General features: G+C 44.1%; 1 protein-coding gene across 5 annotated transcripts in view; it reads left to right on the top strand.

The window, feature by feature from the left end:
* The first annotated feature begins 767 nt into the window (after positions 1 to 767).
* The window catches only part of Apbb2 (amyloid beta precursor protein binding family B member 2), a 275,577-nt gene continuing 258,760 nt past the window's right edge, over positions 768 to 17,584 (top strand). For all 5 annotated transcript variants that reach the window (XM_042677999.1, XM_042677998.1, XM_042677995.1 and 2 more), the window contains exon 1: positions 768 to 991. The gene's annotated coding sequence lies outside the window, so the exon portion shown is untranslated. The remainder of the gene's footprint in view (positions 992 to 17,584) is intronic.

The following is a 17,584-nucleotide window of genomic DNA, read 5'->3' as shown; positions in this document are numbered from 1 at the left end:
TTTTACTTTATTTTATTTTATTTTTACCGGTTCTGGGGCTTGAACTCAGGGGTGGGTGCTGTCCTTGAGCCTTTTTGTGCTCAAGGCTAGCTAGCGCTCAACCACGAGAGCCACAGCACCATGTCTGGCTTTTTCGAGTAGTTTACTGGAGATAAGAGTCTCACAGACTGGCTGGTTTCGAACCACGATCCTCATATCTTAGCCTCCTGAGTAGCTAGGATTACAGGTGTGAGCCACGGACACCCGGCTAATATGCTTTTATTTTTAGTTTTATTTATCTTTTTTTTTTTTATTAGGTACGGTTCTCCCCTGGGGTCATCTTGCTGTGAATTTCTAGGTGGACGGATGGCGTGTGTGTGTGTGTGTGTGTGTAGGGGTCTGGGGATGGCCTAAGAAGGCAGTAGAAGGAGAAGGTCTTACTAACTTTGCGCAGGGATGGTCATGGGCAACTCTCACCTCTTAATCTGGGGACACACGTGTGGGAGAAAAAGCAAGCTTGCACTGCTGTTATCCAACTGCCTTGCAGTTCAGACGGACGCCGGGCCTCAGGGCGATCTCGCACCTCTGGGTCTGGCCCTGGCACCCTCGCCCGCCAGCGCTCTTTCGGGGAGATGCCCGGAGCGCGGCCGCCGCAGCCTCGGCCTGCAGGGGTCGCCCTGGGAGCGCGGCCCGCCCCCTTCCGCCCCGGCGCCCGCCCCCGGCCCCGCCTTTCTCGGCTCGGCCCCCGCGCTGCCGGGCCTCTCCAGCCTCTCCTTGGCGCAGCCGCCTCCAAAGCCTGGAGAAGTGGAATCTCCCCGGCGCCGCCTGCCTGCGCGGGGCTCGCCGGGCCGCACTGGGCATGCTCAGTCCCGGAGCCCCGGCCGCTCTCAAGTAGGAAGCTGGTGCGCGGCGCCCGCGGCCGATTCGGGCGCTCGGAGGAGGGCGACGCTGGAGCAGAGCCGCTGGGCGCCGGAGCCGAGCCGAGCTGAGGCGAGTGCCGTGCGCGCACCTGGTGAGTCCCGCTTTCCTCCCGGCCCTTGCCCGGGACTCGGGGAGTCGCCCCTGGAAGGCTGGGAGAGACCCGGGCAGGGGCAGCGGCAGGCGGCCAGTGGCTGCGCGTGTCTCCCCCGCGGCTGCTCCTCTTCTCTCGGCCCCAGGGCTACGCGGTCCGCGCCGCCGCCCAGCCGCAGCCCCAGCTGCAGCAGCTGCGGCCGCATCTGCAGCCGGCACCCGCTGCGGAGTCCGTGCGCCCTGCGCCCGCGCTGCAGGGCCGGCGACTGCGGGCTCCCTCCTGGACTGGCATCCCTCCGCCGCCCCGGCTCTGCGGGGCCTGGGGTGAGGGCTCAGGGTCGGAGCGGTGCGCCCGGGAGGGGACCGCGGGGGACCGGCGAGGGTGGCGCGGGCGGCGGAGCGCGCACACCCCCTTGCCCTGGCACCGGCCTCCGCCGGGCGGCGGGGCTGTGCCTCCCGGAGGCAGCGCGCGCCTGCCGGGGACTTGGACGCCGCCGCGCTCGCTCCTCCCGGGGCGCGGAGCAGCTGCCGAGAGAGGGAACGGGGGAAAAGTTCATTCCCCCCTCGAAGGCACACAGCGTTTGCACGGGAAAAATGTCTGTGCATAGGGGCCCGAATTAGGGAAGCTGGCCACTGGGTCCCCAAAGCCCTTCTGCTGCACGCCCGGCCGAATGGAAGGTGGAACGCCAGAGATGACATTTGTGCGGCTGACCTGGACGGAGGAGGGGATGCGTAGTCCCATAGAAACAATAAAAGGTGGTCTCACGTCGGTGAAGAAGTCTAGAAGCAAGAGGTCGGGGGGCAAAAGGCCTAGGGGCATGAATTAAAAATAATTGGAGAAATCAGACAGAGTTGGGACCGTTTTGGAGACAAGTTTTGCACAGTTTTAGAGCCACGACGGGTCACAATCTTTTCCTTTCCCTTTTTCTTTTGACGGGATTGAGTGATTGGAGGGAGCCGAATTTGAGAAAATTAGGTCATTGTGAAAGATCTAGAAGACCAGGACTCTTAGAGGGGTTAGTTGTCAGAAGTTCTCAGTCCTTGGTTTTACATTGTGCCTGATGACTTAAGGGACAAGAATTCTCATAAAATGATATCAGCAGTGACATTTGAATTTCAAGAAGGAAACTTTTGGGAGGGCGTCTGGCATTATTTGGTCATTTGTTCTTGACTTTAAAAAAAGTGGCATCTGAATTTGCTCTGAAATCTTTTACTCTTTATTTTTCTTGTCATGCATTTGAATTACAAATGTTGTTCTCAAATGGCTATGTTATCTAAATTTGTGTGGTTGGCCTTTAAGAACTCCTGAAGCAGACAGAACCCTGGAAGGATGAGTTCTTTATGAACCTAGGCAGCTGGTATGGCCTTGTTTTCAATTTGTTGAGTGAAAGCAGAATTGTTCAACAGTTTATCAGTACTTGCAGGGTCCTGGGAAAGGCATCCTTTTGAAAGGATGACATTTGACTTAGGGTAGGGACCCTGTAGGCAGAGAGACTACAGGTGTCTGTGAGGGGCGGGGGCTCCACAGGTGTAAGATTGCTGTTACAGGCCAGGTGTTATTGATGTACTAGATTACTAGATGAATCCAAAAATTCCTCATAAACTGTGACCTTAGGTATGTGCTCAGAGCCTTTGAAAAAGCACTCAGGTTGAAACACATTTCCAGAGAAGATTCCTATGTTTTACACTTTCAGTCCTTCTTCAAATGGATACTTTAAATAATTCTCCTCAGAGGAGTCAGAAAAACCTTATAAAGTGGTACTTGAGAAAGTTGAGGAGATAAAATATAACAGCCTTGTGTACTTAGCTGGAGTAATAGCTGGCTACAATGTTATTTGGGAAAAGACCAGTAAATATTGCAAGAAACCACATATGGGAACATATTAATACTTTAAAACTCTTACTTTTTTTTTTTTTGTCATAGGGCTTGAACTCTGGACCAGAGTGCTGTCCCTGAGCTCTTCAGCTCAAGGCAAGCACTCTACCAGTTGAGCCACAGCACCACTTCCAGTTTTCTGGTGGTTTATTGGAGAGAGGAGTCTTAACCGACTGTCTTGCCCAGGCTGGCTTTGAACTGTGATCCTCAGATCTCAGCCTCCTGAGTTGCTAGGATCATAGGTGTGAGCCACTGGTGCCTGGCTAAACCCCTTACTTTTTATGTAATCTTTCAACTTTTTGATACTTTTGTTTTGCCATCAGAAAGCAACAAGCACTTGATTACAAACATTGTTTACAGTAAAAATTCTTGGAAGTCTTGCAATGATAGAATAATGTTATGTTAGTTACCCTGATTACTGATGATCTAAACTTAATCTTTTAGGAAAATTGGAATCTTGTGTGTCTACTTTTTTTTAGTTACACTTTAAAAATAGATAATACCCTCATGACATAACATCTTAAGTTAGATCTTAGGAAAGTATTAAGTTACCACTAGTTATGTGGATAATACTTATTTTCCTACCCTGGATAAAGAAACGAATGGTTATTATATATCAAGAGTCAAGGCTTGAACTCAGGGCCTTGAACTCTTGCTCGGCTTTTTCTACTAATGCCTACCACTCTACCACTTAAGCCACACACCTTCACCTCTGACTTTTTGCTGATTGTTTGTCAGGCTGGCTCTCATATCTCAGCCTCCTGAGTAGCTAGGTTTGCAGGCGTGAACCACTGGCACCTGGCAGATGCTAAATTCTTAACATATATTATCTTACATTGTCAGCATTTTTACATGCATATCAGTTTCCTAAGAAACATTGTACCCTCAAGGGATGGGCATTCCTCATTTCCCAGCAATTTTTCACTTTAAAGTTTTATGTTATAGTTTTATGTTATTATTCACCAAGTATTCTCTTGCAAAAACATCTTTAATTTGTTATTTAGGATTAGATTTGATAGGAACAGCATGTTTTCAGAATGATTGGAATGCTTTTAAGAAGCTTCCATTCATATTCTCAAACCATTTTGTGTTCATTTACTTCCAGCAATGTTGTAGTACTAGCAAATAAAATTAAATGTAAGGATGATAAACTTAAATTACACGTTTTAATATTAAAGTGTTATTAGTGCACATTCTGTAATGCTGATGTATGTTGATAGAGTGTCTTTGGCAGAAATGGCTTGTCAGACAGAGCGATAGACTATAATAAGAGCCTGGGTTTTGGTGGAAAGAGCACCAGACAGGGACACCAAAGAGTTACCTCCTGGGTCTGTTTCCTCCATTACTTTAATTCATTCACAGTGTGACTTTGGAGACCTCTGGGGCCTCAGTTTCCCCATCTGTACAATGAGAGAAGTCCCATACAGTGCAGCCTCTGAGTGTTTATTGGATCCTTGTCCTAGTCCCCAAGTCTGCGATACAGCCATTGGGGGAGAGAGGGCTATGAAGCAGGGGTTGAGACTGATTTTGTTTCTCTGACTCTGGACTCAATTTTGTTCACTACCCTTCCCTTTCTGGCCAGTTCCTACCTCTTTTTGAGTTTTCATTCACAATAAAACTTGTCACAAATGAACTCTATGTGGTCCTGCAAGCCTACGTAAGAGATAAGGCAGTGATTAGATTTGGGTAGAGTGCACTAAACATTTGAAACTTTTATAGCATCTTCCAAAGGAGAGACTTTCTGTTTTGGACTCATAAATAAGCTAAGAAATCTCTCTGTGCTACCAAGGAGGGCATCATCCTACGCTTTGGTTACTGGACCCACTCGTGAAATTTTAGCAGGCATTTCCCATGTTTTATTCTTTGTCTTCTAACCTTGATTAGAAGTGCAGCCCTTGATCTCTGAAATGTGATTATCATTGTCGCTTAATGCCAACATAATCTGGGTAGGTGGCCTGGTCGGCAGCTGCAGCATCAGGAATAATGGTTGCTGGAAAGTGTCTACCTAGTGTCATGAGCTCTCCCCACTCCTGGCAAACTGGTGATGGTACAGAGTGCAAAGGAATCCAATTCCAGTAGTTTTTAAAAAATATTATTATTTCATATTGCTTCCATTTGGGGTTTTTATTATATGTTGCTTTCAGGTTGCCCCCAAAACAAAGTATCATTGATATTTAAGTGAGGTGGGTGAGTAGCTAGATCTGTTCCACCTTTTATGTGATTGACTATAAGTACATAGTGACTCTAGTGTCTAACTGGTACCAGGGTTCCTGAACTTCCATTAGCAATGGGGACAGTAACCCCAAACACTTGACCTCTAAGAGAGGAAGGGTATAGGGGCGAAGATCATTCCCATTTGGCTAACTGGCACAGTAGGGAGCCTGGCACAGTTTAAAAGACATTGGAGTCTTTGGATATAGAGTTGTAAGAGACATTTTCTTTCTGTATTGTCTTATTCCATAATGTTTGTATCTTCTGTAATGGGCGTACATTATTTTCATAATTAGGAAAAAAGTCCCAATGCATGATTTATTGGTATATAAAACATACAGATTCATAGAGACAGAAGGAGAGAGAATAGGAAAAAAAAAAACCCTAGTAGTTATGGAGATAAGCATGAAAAGTTTTCTTTACTTTTTGCTAATGACTTCACAGTGGTTATAAAAATAATTAACCATTCTCTCCTTTGCTTCTTGTGGAAATGTTGCAGTTTTGTCTCCTGGGCAGTACCTGCAGTTTCTGAAGTTTAGCTGTACTTATTGGCAACTATGCTTTAGGAATGCTTGGGTGGGAGGAAGTGTGGCTTTGTTATTTTTAGTTAACTAAAAAAATGCAGTTTTGGAAGTGTGCTAGAAGTGTGCAAGCTACAGGAATGAACTGGAAGGATTTGCAGAGTTCTGGAGAGAAGGGTTGCCATTGCGACAAAGCCATGACATTGTCTGCTGGTATAGGAAGTGGCATTTCCAAAAAGACACCAGATTTCCAAAGACACTAGTAAGTGTCTGGTATATGGAAAGCACAGTGCTAGTAGGCTAGAGGGTTGTTATCTGATGGAGAGATTTTCCCCATCCTTAGCACAATGCTAATGATGACAATATAGTTCATTGGAGTTCAAATGAGAAGATAGGCCCTTTTCTCTGAGATTATACCCTTTTGAGTTTTGGGTAAGATTCTTTTTTGAAGTGACAGGAATATTTTCATTTGGCAGCTTAATGGTCCATGAAATTGGTAAGTCTGAGAATCTGGGCCTGAGATGTAGAGCACCCTGCCCTTGGGATTGAGTTAGTAGTGGAGACCAGGCCAAAGTGTGAGATTGTGGGTGGGCTGCTGGTGCCCTGGGGCCTTCTAGGAATGTAGAGGCACCCAGGGTCCCAGGAGCTATGAAGGAGCTAATTTTGAAAGTGCCCTGGGAACCAGTGAGCATTTTTGAATTATAGCCTAGGAATGACAAGGCAAATGCCAAAATGAAAGATGGGGGTCTTACAAGAGCAGAAAGGGCATTCGAGTGGCTGAAATGAGACTTTCAGCAGTCAGGCTTGGAGATGGATGTAGCTTGGCATTTGTTTCTCAGCATCCTCTTTCTGCCCAGACAACATGCTCTAGCAATTCAGAGTTGGTGATTCTAGGAATTGTTGTTGAAGTCAAGGCTGCAGAATCAAGACATGTATGAGAGCCTGTTTGGTCTGAGGGTTGGAAGCTTACAATATCATGCCTTCTAGGGTGAGTCTAGAATGCTAGAGAAAGTCTAAGAATGATTTACTCATGGGATTGCTGTTTTTCACCTTTGTTTCAGTTATAGGTGATACTTTAAGAATATGTTCTAGTCATAGCTACAGCTCACAGATTGTAATAATATTAGCAGTATTGTAGAACTTTTACTTTATGCTAAGAGCCTTATAGCTTTTCATTGCTCTGTCAGATTCTTTCCAACTCTGTAGTATCATTTCTGTTTTAGAGATGAGAAAATGGAGGTCCTTTGTACTAAAGGCTGCACAGTGAACAACCTGCTTGCCTGGATATGTAATCAATACAGAAGAGCCCATGGATTGCTAAGCAACTGACAGGATGAAGAACTTACATTTATTAATTAAAGGGCCAATTTGTGCCTGGTGCTATACAGGAAACACTTCCTTTAGTCTTTTGGGATACTCCCTTCTGTGTGTGTATGTGTGTGTACGTGTGCTTCTGCGCACGTGTACACATGCACACATGCACACATGCATGCGTCTGAGCATTTTTGAGGCACAACTCTACTTCTAGGTTCTTGGTAATAATTGGAGATGAGAGTCTCAGGACTTCCCTGTCTGTGCCCCACCTTAGCACATGATCCTCAGATCTCAGCCTTCTGAGTGGCTAAGATTACAGGCATGACTTATTGGCACCTTGCTGGGATACTACCTTCTTATGTCCTGTTTTATAGGTAACAAGATTGTATTTCAGAAAAGTTAAAAAGACTTGCCCAGGCCCTACAAGTGTGAGAGATTTTCTTTTCTATCAAGATCTATTTGTGTCTTTATAACATCATTATGGACCATATAGGCAGACAGATCACTAGCAACTGATGAGAGTCTTTACATATTTGTCTTGTCATGAACCAAATGCTTTCTCAGGCCTGTGGCCTGTAAGCCAGAGGTTCCCTACCTGTGTTTCTCTTGTTGTGGCTTCTACTCTATGAACCTTTGTAATTTCAGCGTTTGCCCATTTTTCTGCCTATTCCATGGTGGAGCTATTTGTTCTGCCTTGTGGCCCCAATGTGCATTTTCCTCTGAACACAAATTGAGTAGTAGTATCTAAATGTAATTTCCAAATATGTCTGAAAGGAATCTGTCTGGGCAGACTCCAGTCTAGAACATTTCTGTTTTAAAATTCAAAGGAATCTGATTGTCACGTGCCAGAAATGTGGCAATGTTGGGAGATAGAGGCTCTGGTGAGGTTTCTCTAGGCTTTCCAGCAGCTCCATGGCTGGTTTGAGACTTCTGGCTGCTAGAGTAAGGAGAGAAGACCCTAATAGGCAAAGTGTGGCTCCTCTTCTTGGGAGCCTTTGCTTAATTACTGCTGCTGGTTCTCTTCTGATCCTAATTGAGTTTCCAAGTAGACTTTTTTAGAGACACTGGGATTTGAACTCAGGACTTGTGCTTGCTTGCTAGGTAGGCACTTTACCACTCACTAAGCAATGCCTCCAAGCCCCTTTTTTGCACTGGGTATTTTGAGATAGGGTCTTACTCCTCCCCCCCCTCCCCCCCTCCCCCGGGGGGCCAGTGCCTGGACTAGAATCCTCCTATTTTATGCACACTGCTATAGTTGAGATGACAGGCACACTATGGATGGCACGGGGGTCTTATGAACCATGGCCTAGAACTGTCATCTTCCATATTAATCTCAGGTTTTTAAATAGGATTGTAGTTGTAAGCCACTGTGCCCAGCCTCTCTGTCCTGACAAAAGTTAGTTAAGCTGCCGCACTGACTATCTGGATTTGGTGGACAGTACTGGTTGTGGATGGAAGTGTGTAATGTGTAAATGTGAATTTCCTTTGTTGCGTTCCTTTCTGAGTGAAGTAATACTGTTAAGTTTGTGGCCATAACTGAGGCAGGATGAGAACTGACTCGGGGGCCTACCTGCCTGGAGAAGCACTGATTCAGCTTTGGACTCTTCATGTTATCCTCCTTTTGAGGTCATTTGTGGAGGGAGATTTTCATTTGGTGACACCTAGACATCTCAGCTTCATGTGTTCATTCCTTTGTGCCACAAATGTTTATTGAGTACATGTGCCAGACATTGTGCCAAGTTTGGGAAGACAGAGCACTGGTGACAAGAGCTTCAGTGGAAGTACATATGTGAGGTTTTGTGGGAATGGAGGAGAGGGAAGAGACCTCTGCTCTATAGGAATAGGACCTTATAGAATAGGAGCTAAGCAGGTGACTCATAGTATAAAATCTCTCTTACAGAGCTACTTGAGCTGCTTTTGTCTCCATCCCTACTTGACTCTTGTAGCCTAATGTTTTTGGCTTTGGTTTAGTTTTTGCTCCCTTCTTTCTACTCAATAGTGAGGACTGAACCCAGGGCCTGCCTTCCACAAGCTAGGCACAATCTCTACTACTTGAGCCACAAGACAGCCCTGTAGCGTATTTCTTCTCCTACACCACTTAGGACATGCCACTTTCAGATCTCTTTGACACTAGTTTTCAAAGGGAGCAGTTTTGCCCCTGAGGACAGGTTTGATATGTCTGTAGCCATTTTGTCATGACTGTGAAGGGAGAATTATTGACATCTGCTGAGCTGAAGGATGCTGCTGACCATCCCACAATACAGGCACAGACTAGCCCCAGAGAGAGGAAGAGGGGTTTGTTTGGTGGTTAAGAGCTAGGCTCTTAGGATCTGCTCTGCAATTAGTAGCCTAGATGACCACAGACCACATAATTTCACTTGGACAATGGAATTGCATGGTGTCTCACTTTCTTAATCTACAAATAGGAAGATTAATGATACCTACATGATATGGTTATGAAAAAGATTTCATATCTATATATATTAGCTTGGAATATATATAAGAACATGGAATGTTACTTGCCTTGAAGTAATATCTAAATCATTATTATTAAAGAAAACGTTTACTTTTGATCAAAATGCCTTAAGTTTGTGTATTTCTGGGTAGCCAGGCCTGTAGCAGCACCTTTCAGTGTGCTTGGGTATAAGAATTGGCCATTGTTGTTGGGTTTCTCTAGATCCTTGTCTATTGTTTTTGTTTTTTTGTGTTTTTTTCCCCTCCTATGGTTCCTGTCTCTTGATTCTAGGGCTTTCAATAGTTTTACCTTTCATCCTTTCCCTCCCCTCAGGGACCCACATTTATGCCCTTCCTGAGTCTCCCTGAGCATTATTTTTATGTTTTCCCTAGCTCCATCTATTTTGAGAATGGTGAGAAAGCGGGAAGAAGGTCAAGGGAGATGTTGAATTATTTCCTGATTGTCACAGCTTCCTCCTCTACGAAATTCAGGATGGAATGGCAGAAGGTGTTGCCACTTGAAACTCTTCTCTCTCTACCCACCAGCTCCATCCACCCAGTTCCACGCCTACTACTTCCAAAATACTCTGTAATTGGGTCGAAACATTACTTGCCTGCCAGGAATCATTTCTGAAAATCAAAGCAATGACACAGACTTGTATTAGGATTTGAAACATCTCCATCCTCTGCTTTGAGGCTCTGCAGACACACACACACACACACACACACACATACACACACACACACACACACACACACACGCATGCATGCACGCACGCACGCACGCGCACGCACACACACACGCACACGGAAGCTAGAACTGTGTCTTTTTTCCCTTATAAAAGTGCTCAAACTAAAATATTTTCTGATTTCTCATAGAAAGTTGAGTTTTTGTGGATGTCATTCAGCAGATCAAATTTACTCTTCAGATTTTAGAACATAATTGATTTGGAATGAGTTTAATTTCATGATTTGGATAGGATCAACAGACTAGAGAGAAATTAAGTTTGGTTGTTTTAATATCTTTTTCACGACATGGTTCATTGTTCTTCTGAATGAGAACAGTTTCCTCACCATTATCCTAGGTTTTCCAGTTCCATTCATTCTGTTTGGTTTCCCAACAACTGGTTGCTGTTCCAAATGTTGTGTCTGGAAATTGACCAGGATGGCCAGTGTCACTGCCTGCTTGGAACTCTCAGTCTATATAGCAAAGTGGACAGCTAAAGAATGGATCATAATATAATCTGAAGGCTGTTATCAGAAGCTCTTAGTGCTACCCAGACTGGAACCTCCTCCTGGATGTGTTGGAGCGCATGTGGTAAGGCTTGTAGGAATAGGAGAGTTGCTCAGTTCATCCCACAGTGCTTGCTATCTGTATCACTGGGGTTGTTTAAAGCACCTGAGACTTCAGCTCCTGCAGGGAGCCCTGATGTTCTTGACAGCCAGCCACCTCTTCCCTTCCCACACCACTGTCACTTCTCACTGGGAGTCTATGGTCACCTCCAAGGCCTTGTGCGTTCCTTGTTACCTTCAGGGTGAGGTTCCAGCTCCTTGGCCCTACATTTGATACTTCTTGGTCTGCTGCCCACAGCTTTAGTTCTTCAGTCTTTGTTCTTTCAAGTTTCTTTGGCTTTGAGCTTTTATCCTTTGTTCTCATCCTCCGTGGCCATCCTGATTTGTTTAATTTTAAGTCCTCCTTCTTTTGAAGGACACTTAAGAGAAGAGTCCCTTAATGCTTTCACCTACTTGTGTGCCAGAATCACCTGAGGGCTTGTGAAAGCATACCCTGCTAAACCCCAGCCTCACCGTTTCTGATTCCATAGCTTTGTGGTGTGATCTGATGCAAATTTGTACTTGTAATACTTTTCCAGGTGATCTTGCCTCTGCTGGTGTGGGGACCATACTTGGAAGGCCACTGGTGTCTGTGATTACCCAGGATAGAGCCATGGGTTCTTCCACTAGCTCCCATTGTGGGTTCCCACTGTCCCACGCATTGCCCCTCACTGTCCTCGCATGGCATTCACCTCTCTCATTTCTCTTTGGGTCTCTCAGTACCTTCAGGGTTGGGCTTGCACATCTTCTCTTTGTTCTCAGGATTCAGATGTCCTTCAGTATGTGTTTGTTGAAGGAGTATAGAAATAAAAGCAACTTTATTGTGGGAAGAAAGAATAGAGATCCCTCCAGAATATTTTTGGACATCTCCCCTCCTCCTCTTCTTGGGAATTTATCCCTAGTTATGACAAAATATGCTCACAGTATGATGTTGGTGAGGTCAGTATGACTTAATTTGCAAGTCAGTTAGCTTTGTGGTTTTGGTTCCAAATTCCAGGAAAGCCTAGGGGAAAGCTCACTTTAAGAACATTATTGTTTCTGGAATGGCTCAAAATGGTTTAGTTTCCATGTAGTGGGGTCAATGTGACCAATGTAACCTTCTACATCAAAAGGAAATGTGTATAAAGGAAGTACAGATGTCATTGAATCCGGCAAACAAAGCATGAGCATGACCTCTCTATTTGAGTACAACAAACCATACTGAATTGAAATTAAATCATATTTAACTGGGGTTATGTAACCAGATGTTTAACCATATCTCCAAGCCAGAGGGAGGGTTACCAGACTATTTAATTCACTTATTCATTCTATATGTTTACTGAGTATTTATCCCAGTGCTAGTAGTCCTAGGGGTAAAAAATGAGAATGCTTAACCATTATGACATAAATAGAGGGCAGTAAATGATGAAGTAGATTGTGCAAAGTACAGTGCCTTAAGGGCTCCTTTAGACCAATTATCAGCGTGGGTGACTATTGTGCTGAACCCTCAGTGGCCAGAAGTGTCAGCCATCTGAGGATTCCCAGTGAAAGAAAGGAGTTTGAAACTGGATTTTTTGAACCCAGGTCAAACCCAAGAGTTTTATATGACAAATCCAGCCATTTAACTCTACATCCTACATAAAGAGACAGGGTGAAGGGCAGAAAAGAAGAGGTTTGTTACATGGCATGGGTATGGCGTGGAAAGACAACACTTTAGTATATACTCAGCATTCTTTAGGGTGTAAATATGAGCTTTAGATTTTATAGAGCAAGAACTGGAGAGAGGTATGCAGAATGACATTCCCAGGCACTGGTGGTTAGGGGTTGCCTGAAGTGGTCTGACAGCCATTGTGATAGACTCCCTCAGGTGCCTCCTTACTACCATAAGGATCTGTGATGCGTGGAAGGTGGTCCAGTCTCCTATGCAGCTCCTTCCTGGGTTCCAAGTTGCCTGCAAAATGACTGCAGGAGAGAATGGCTTGGAGCAAAGGACATAGATACAAAATAGGAGTCTGTCTTTGTCCTGCTCCTAATTAATTCATGTTCTCATCCATGTAAGGAGCCCCAGTATAGCTTAGTAAAAAGCAGCTTTTACGCACCCCTTGTAAGTTCAGCCAGAAAATGGTTCACAAGGGCCTCTTTTTAATTAATTAATTAATTTATTTATTGTTGGTCATGGGGCCTGAACTCTGGGCCTGGACGCTGTCCTTCAGCTCGTCAGCTCAAGGCTGGTGCTCTACCACTTTGAGCCCAGTGCCACTTCCAGCTTTTTCTGCTCATGTGATGCTGAGGAATTGAACCTAGGGCCTCATGCATGCAAGGCAAGCACTCTACCCGGGAACTACCTTCCCAGCCCCACAAAGGCCTCTTTTAAAACCCCTTCTTCAGGAAGCCCCCAGGCTCCTACAGTCCTGAAGACTGGATTGCTGTCAACTTTTTATTGTGCCTGTTCTTCAGGTCTCAGTTCTGACCTTGTTTCTATGACCTCTGTCACAGTGTTTCCTAAAGTGTGTTCATAGGAATCTGAGTTATTGGAAATATATTAGGAATAAAGATTTCTGTCATCAAGCCCAGAAAGAAAACTGCATTCTTTAACTATTAGCATATTCAAGAAATCCTATTGAAAAGAACTGTTTAACTTCATTGAAGCCAGCATTTGACCGTGAGTCCTATTGGCATGGTACCTTCTGAACAAATGTTTTTCAGTGCACATCTTATAGAACAGGTCCCATTGGTCCCGCTATGCCATAGCTAACAGTGTTTCACACATTACAGCCTAACGTTCTCCCTGTCCCCTCCTCCTTTTCATCCTCCTGTGGCTTTCTGATCTTTGTAGAGAGCTGAAGGATGTTGGTTTTCTCATGTTGGTTTTCCTCAGGCCTTGCACTCAGTTGATCAGTCCTGGTGATTTGGGTTCAGAGAGAAATGGCTTTTAGAGACCAAGAGAACTTTGCTTAGGTGCTGCTTGCAGGGAGGACCTGACTTAAATGTCATATGGGTCTTATGGTGCTCAACATGTCTTTGCTTTATTTAGTTAACTAAATGAGTAGTGGTTTTTGACTTGAATTGTTCCAATTAAAACTTCATTCCATCATATTTGGGGTAGATAAACATTGGATGTTGATTGATCCTAAGTGGAAGTAGGGAAGAAGAATGACTGTTGTTGTTAAGGACAAGCACTGTTTGAGAAAAATGACCCAGACTGGGGTTTTGCTGATATTCTGGCTGGAGTTTATTTATTTATTTACTTAGTTTCAACCAGAGTGCTGAGAGGGAGATTGAACCAAGGGCTTCACACATAATAGGCATACCTACCACTGAACCATACTTTAGCCTTGATGTTTTAGAATCTTAATCACCACTTTAAAGTATGACTTTGGATTTACTCCCATTTGCAGTATGTTTAGTTTGGGGCTTTCCTGAAGTCAGCAGGTGGTTTGGGTCTGTCTTTTTGAAGATATTTATTCTCTGTTATCTGTATAGGTCTGTGGGCATAGCAAAGTAAGACATGGTGAGGAGAGGTAAACTGTATGAAAATTTTCATTTGTAAGAAATCCTGGAATGAGCCTTTTTACAAGAACATTTGTGTTGGGTTCTGGTGACTCATGCCTGTAATCCTAGCTACCCAGTATGCTGAGATTTGAAGATAGCTGTTCAAAAGGTAGCCTAAACAAAAGTCTGTGAGATTCTTGTTTCCAATTATCCAGCCAAATGTTGAAAGTGGAGGTGTACGTCAAGTGGTAGAGCGCCACTCTTGAATGAAAAAGCCATGCAAGAGCACGAGTTCGAGTTCAGTGCTAGCACCAAAAAAGCAAACAAGCGCACAACAACAACAAAAAAATTGTTAAGGTAGAATTGTTAAGAAAAAGAGTGATAGATGCTGTGGTGTGTGCCTGTAACCCCAGCTACTCTTGGGGGAGGCATAGTTAGGAGTGACAGGGTAGTGAGACCTTAATCTGATAAGCAAACTGAAGGCAAAAAGGCTGGAGAAGTAGTTCAAGTAACCGAGTACTTGAGTACAAAGTTTGAGGCCTTGAGTTCAAAGCCTAGTACTGCCAAGAAGAACAGTTAAGAGAGTAAAAGAGAATTTGGCTCTGTCCTCTGGTTGGTGAGGAAGCCCTTACTGTGCTGCTAATCTCTTCTGCTAGGGGCAGTTTCCAGAAACCTTCAGTGAGACTTAATGAAAAGAGGATGGGAAAAGTTGCAGAAACAGCTCACAAGGTAGAAACCAGGTGTGGAACTTCAAAAAGGAGTAGGGCTGGAAGGCCCCAGAGGATCTTCTAGCTGTAGGCACTGAGACTTTGAATGTGTAGTGGTTGGTGTTTTGGGGTCCTCCGATCTAGGGTCTGTGATCTCATGGTGTTTGTGTGTTCCCTAAAAAGGCAGGAAATGTGGTGTGAACAATGAATATGTTGGATACTTTTACTGTAAACAGCGTCTCTGTCCTAAAACTCCCTAGGAAAAAACCTCCTACTTCAAATGAAATGTTTTTCAGTGATTTGGATGAGCCATGATGCACAAATTAACACTCATGGCTCTTATTTGTGAGACTTAGCAATTGGGTCAATGTTGTTTTTTAAAAATGCCCCCTTCTTTTTTCCTCCAGGTTTGGAGGTTATTTCTAGTAAAAGAAATAAAGGAAGTCTTGCATTCCATGGACTTTTGTATCATTGTCTTATGATCAAAGTCATCCCCTGCTGACTTGCATTTTATTTCAGTTTAAATCATTTTCTTTTTATCAAGGCTAGATCCTGCTGTTATTTTACAAGCTGCAAGAAGAAATAAACAATAAGATGTAGTTTCATTGAATTTTTATCTCCTGACCCACTGGTTCTGAAAACATGTAGATTGTATAACAATAACAAAAGCAAGAAAACACCAATAATACTAAGAAAACCCCCCAAATCTAGGAAGAATGTTCATTTGGGGTGTTATCTTTATTTCCTGTAAAGAAAACTGAGTTTTTGTTAGGTGATGTGCTGTTTATCCACAGAGAGATAAAGGGTTGAATGGATGGCTGCTTTCAGAGTTGATATAAATTTTTGCTTGCCATTTATTTTTGTATGACCATTTGTGAAGGTGTTATCTTGCTTCTGTGGCAGCCATTAAGAAATCCTGTGCCATCTTGACAAGAGCATTTCCTTCTAGCTGTGAAACTCAGGGCAGTTTAACTAACTTAGCAGGAGAGCGTGATGCATTCAGGTTTTCATTAAAGCACTTTGCTTTTCTTTCATGAGGTTGACCTTGAAAGTTAATTTTTGAGATGCTTGGTAATATGCCATTTTGATAGATGGCTGTGTTGAATGAAGAGTGTGATGCTATGCTGCCACTTGCTGTGATTGTAAACTGTTTGCATAAAGCTCAAGGTTAGAAGAGAGTGGATAGATATAGAAATATAGTGGTTCCTTGGGATTATGGATGATTTTGTTGACTTTCTCTTCTCAGATTCTTTTTTTTTTTTGGGTCCGGTCATGGGGCCTGAACTCTGGGCCTGGGCACTGTCCCTCAGCTCTTCAGCTCAAGGCTAGCGCTCTACCACTTGAGCCACAGCGCCACTTCCGGCTTTTTTCTTTTTGCTTATGTGGTGCTGAGGAATCGAACCCAGGGCCTCGAGCATGCAAGGCAAGCGCTCTACCACTGAGCCACCTTCCCAGCCCCTCTTCTCAGATTCTTTAGTGCTTTCTAAAGATTCTTCGGTGCTTTCAGGAGGAAGAAAGGAGGTTTGAACGCAGAACTTTGTGCTGGCTAGGCTAGTGCTCTACCACTTGCACCAAGCCCCCAACCTTTGCTTTCTATCCTTTCAGCAGTGAGTAAAGGTTGGAAGGAATCATTCCTGTGCGTTCATTTCTGTTTCACCTGAAAGATGGGCATTCAGGATATCTTTTCAAGGAGACTAATTAGTAATAAAAGAGAACTACTATTAAACTTGAGTGATGTCAGCCACAAAAGTGAGATTCCACTTAGATGCAGTACCCAGGAGGGTCAGTTTTGAAGAAACAATAGAGTGTTGATCACTGGGTTTGGGGCCAGGTTAATAGGAGGAGATGGGTTACTGCTAATGTGTTTAGTAGGGTTTCAATTGGGGAAAATAGGTAGATAGTGACAGTTGCAATCATCAGGAATCTGAGGAAAACTCATGATTTCCACAGTGTTTGCTGTGTTCAGTTTTGCCCCTTAGTACATCTGGAGTACATCTGGGCTCTAAGCTTTAAACCGAGTGAAGGAACCTGTGGTACCTCTCATTACCCACGTGATGCTGGTCTCCAAGTCCATGAAGTGAGTGAGTGACAGAAGACATCAGCCCACAAAGTCATTTCAAAGATAATTCTCGAGCTGGGTACACATGGCTCATGCCTATAGTGCTAGCTACTCAAGAGGCTGAGATCTGAGAATCCACGTTTCAGGAGAGCCCAGGCAGACAAATATGGGGGATTTAAGCCAGAACTGTAAGTGTGGCTCAAGAGGTAGAGAACTAACGCTGAGTGAAAAAGGTGAGCGAGAGTTTAAGCCCCAGGGAGCACACGCCTATGTACACACACATTCTCCAGTACCGAGTTGGTTTACTGTTATTATTAGTCTGCTTAAAACTGATTAACCTGAGTTGGTTTGCTGTTATTATTAGTCTGCTTAAAACTGGTTAACCTGATATAGAAATTTCTGGTTGCTTCCCTGTGTTACAGAGAGTTTCTCACAATTCACATAGGGACAGAGTATGACTGTAGTATGAATGCACAGGTTTGACACTGGGCTCTGAAAGAGCAGGGAAGCTACCATCAGAAGAAATATGAATCACACTGTTTATGTGAAGAAACATATACTTGAACATTCGTCAGGTTAATGACACTCAGCAGTTGTTTAAGAGACAGAGACTGGTGTTGTGAGAACAGGCTCTGGAACCAGGACTACT

The sequence above is a fragment of the Dipodomys spectabilis genome, unplaced genomic scaffold, assembly GCF_019054845.1.
Source record: "Dipodomys spectabilis isolate Male_0828 unplaced genomic scaffold, ASM1905484v1 ptg000043l, whole genome shotgun sequence".
Classification (NCBI taxonomy): domain Eukaryota; kingdom Metazoa; phylum Chordata; class Mammalia; order Rodentia; family Heteromyidae; genus Dipodomys; species Dipodomys spectabilis.
The sequence above is the reverse complement of the archived record's forward strand: the minus strand, read 5'-3'. Positions and strand labels throughout refer to the sequence as shown.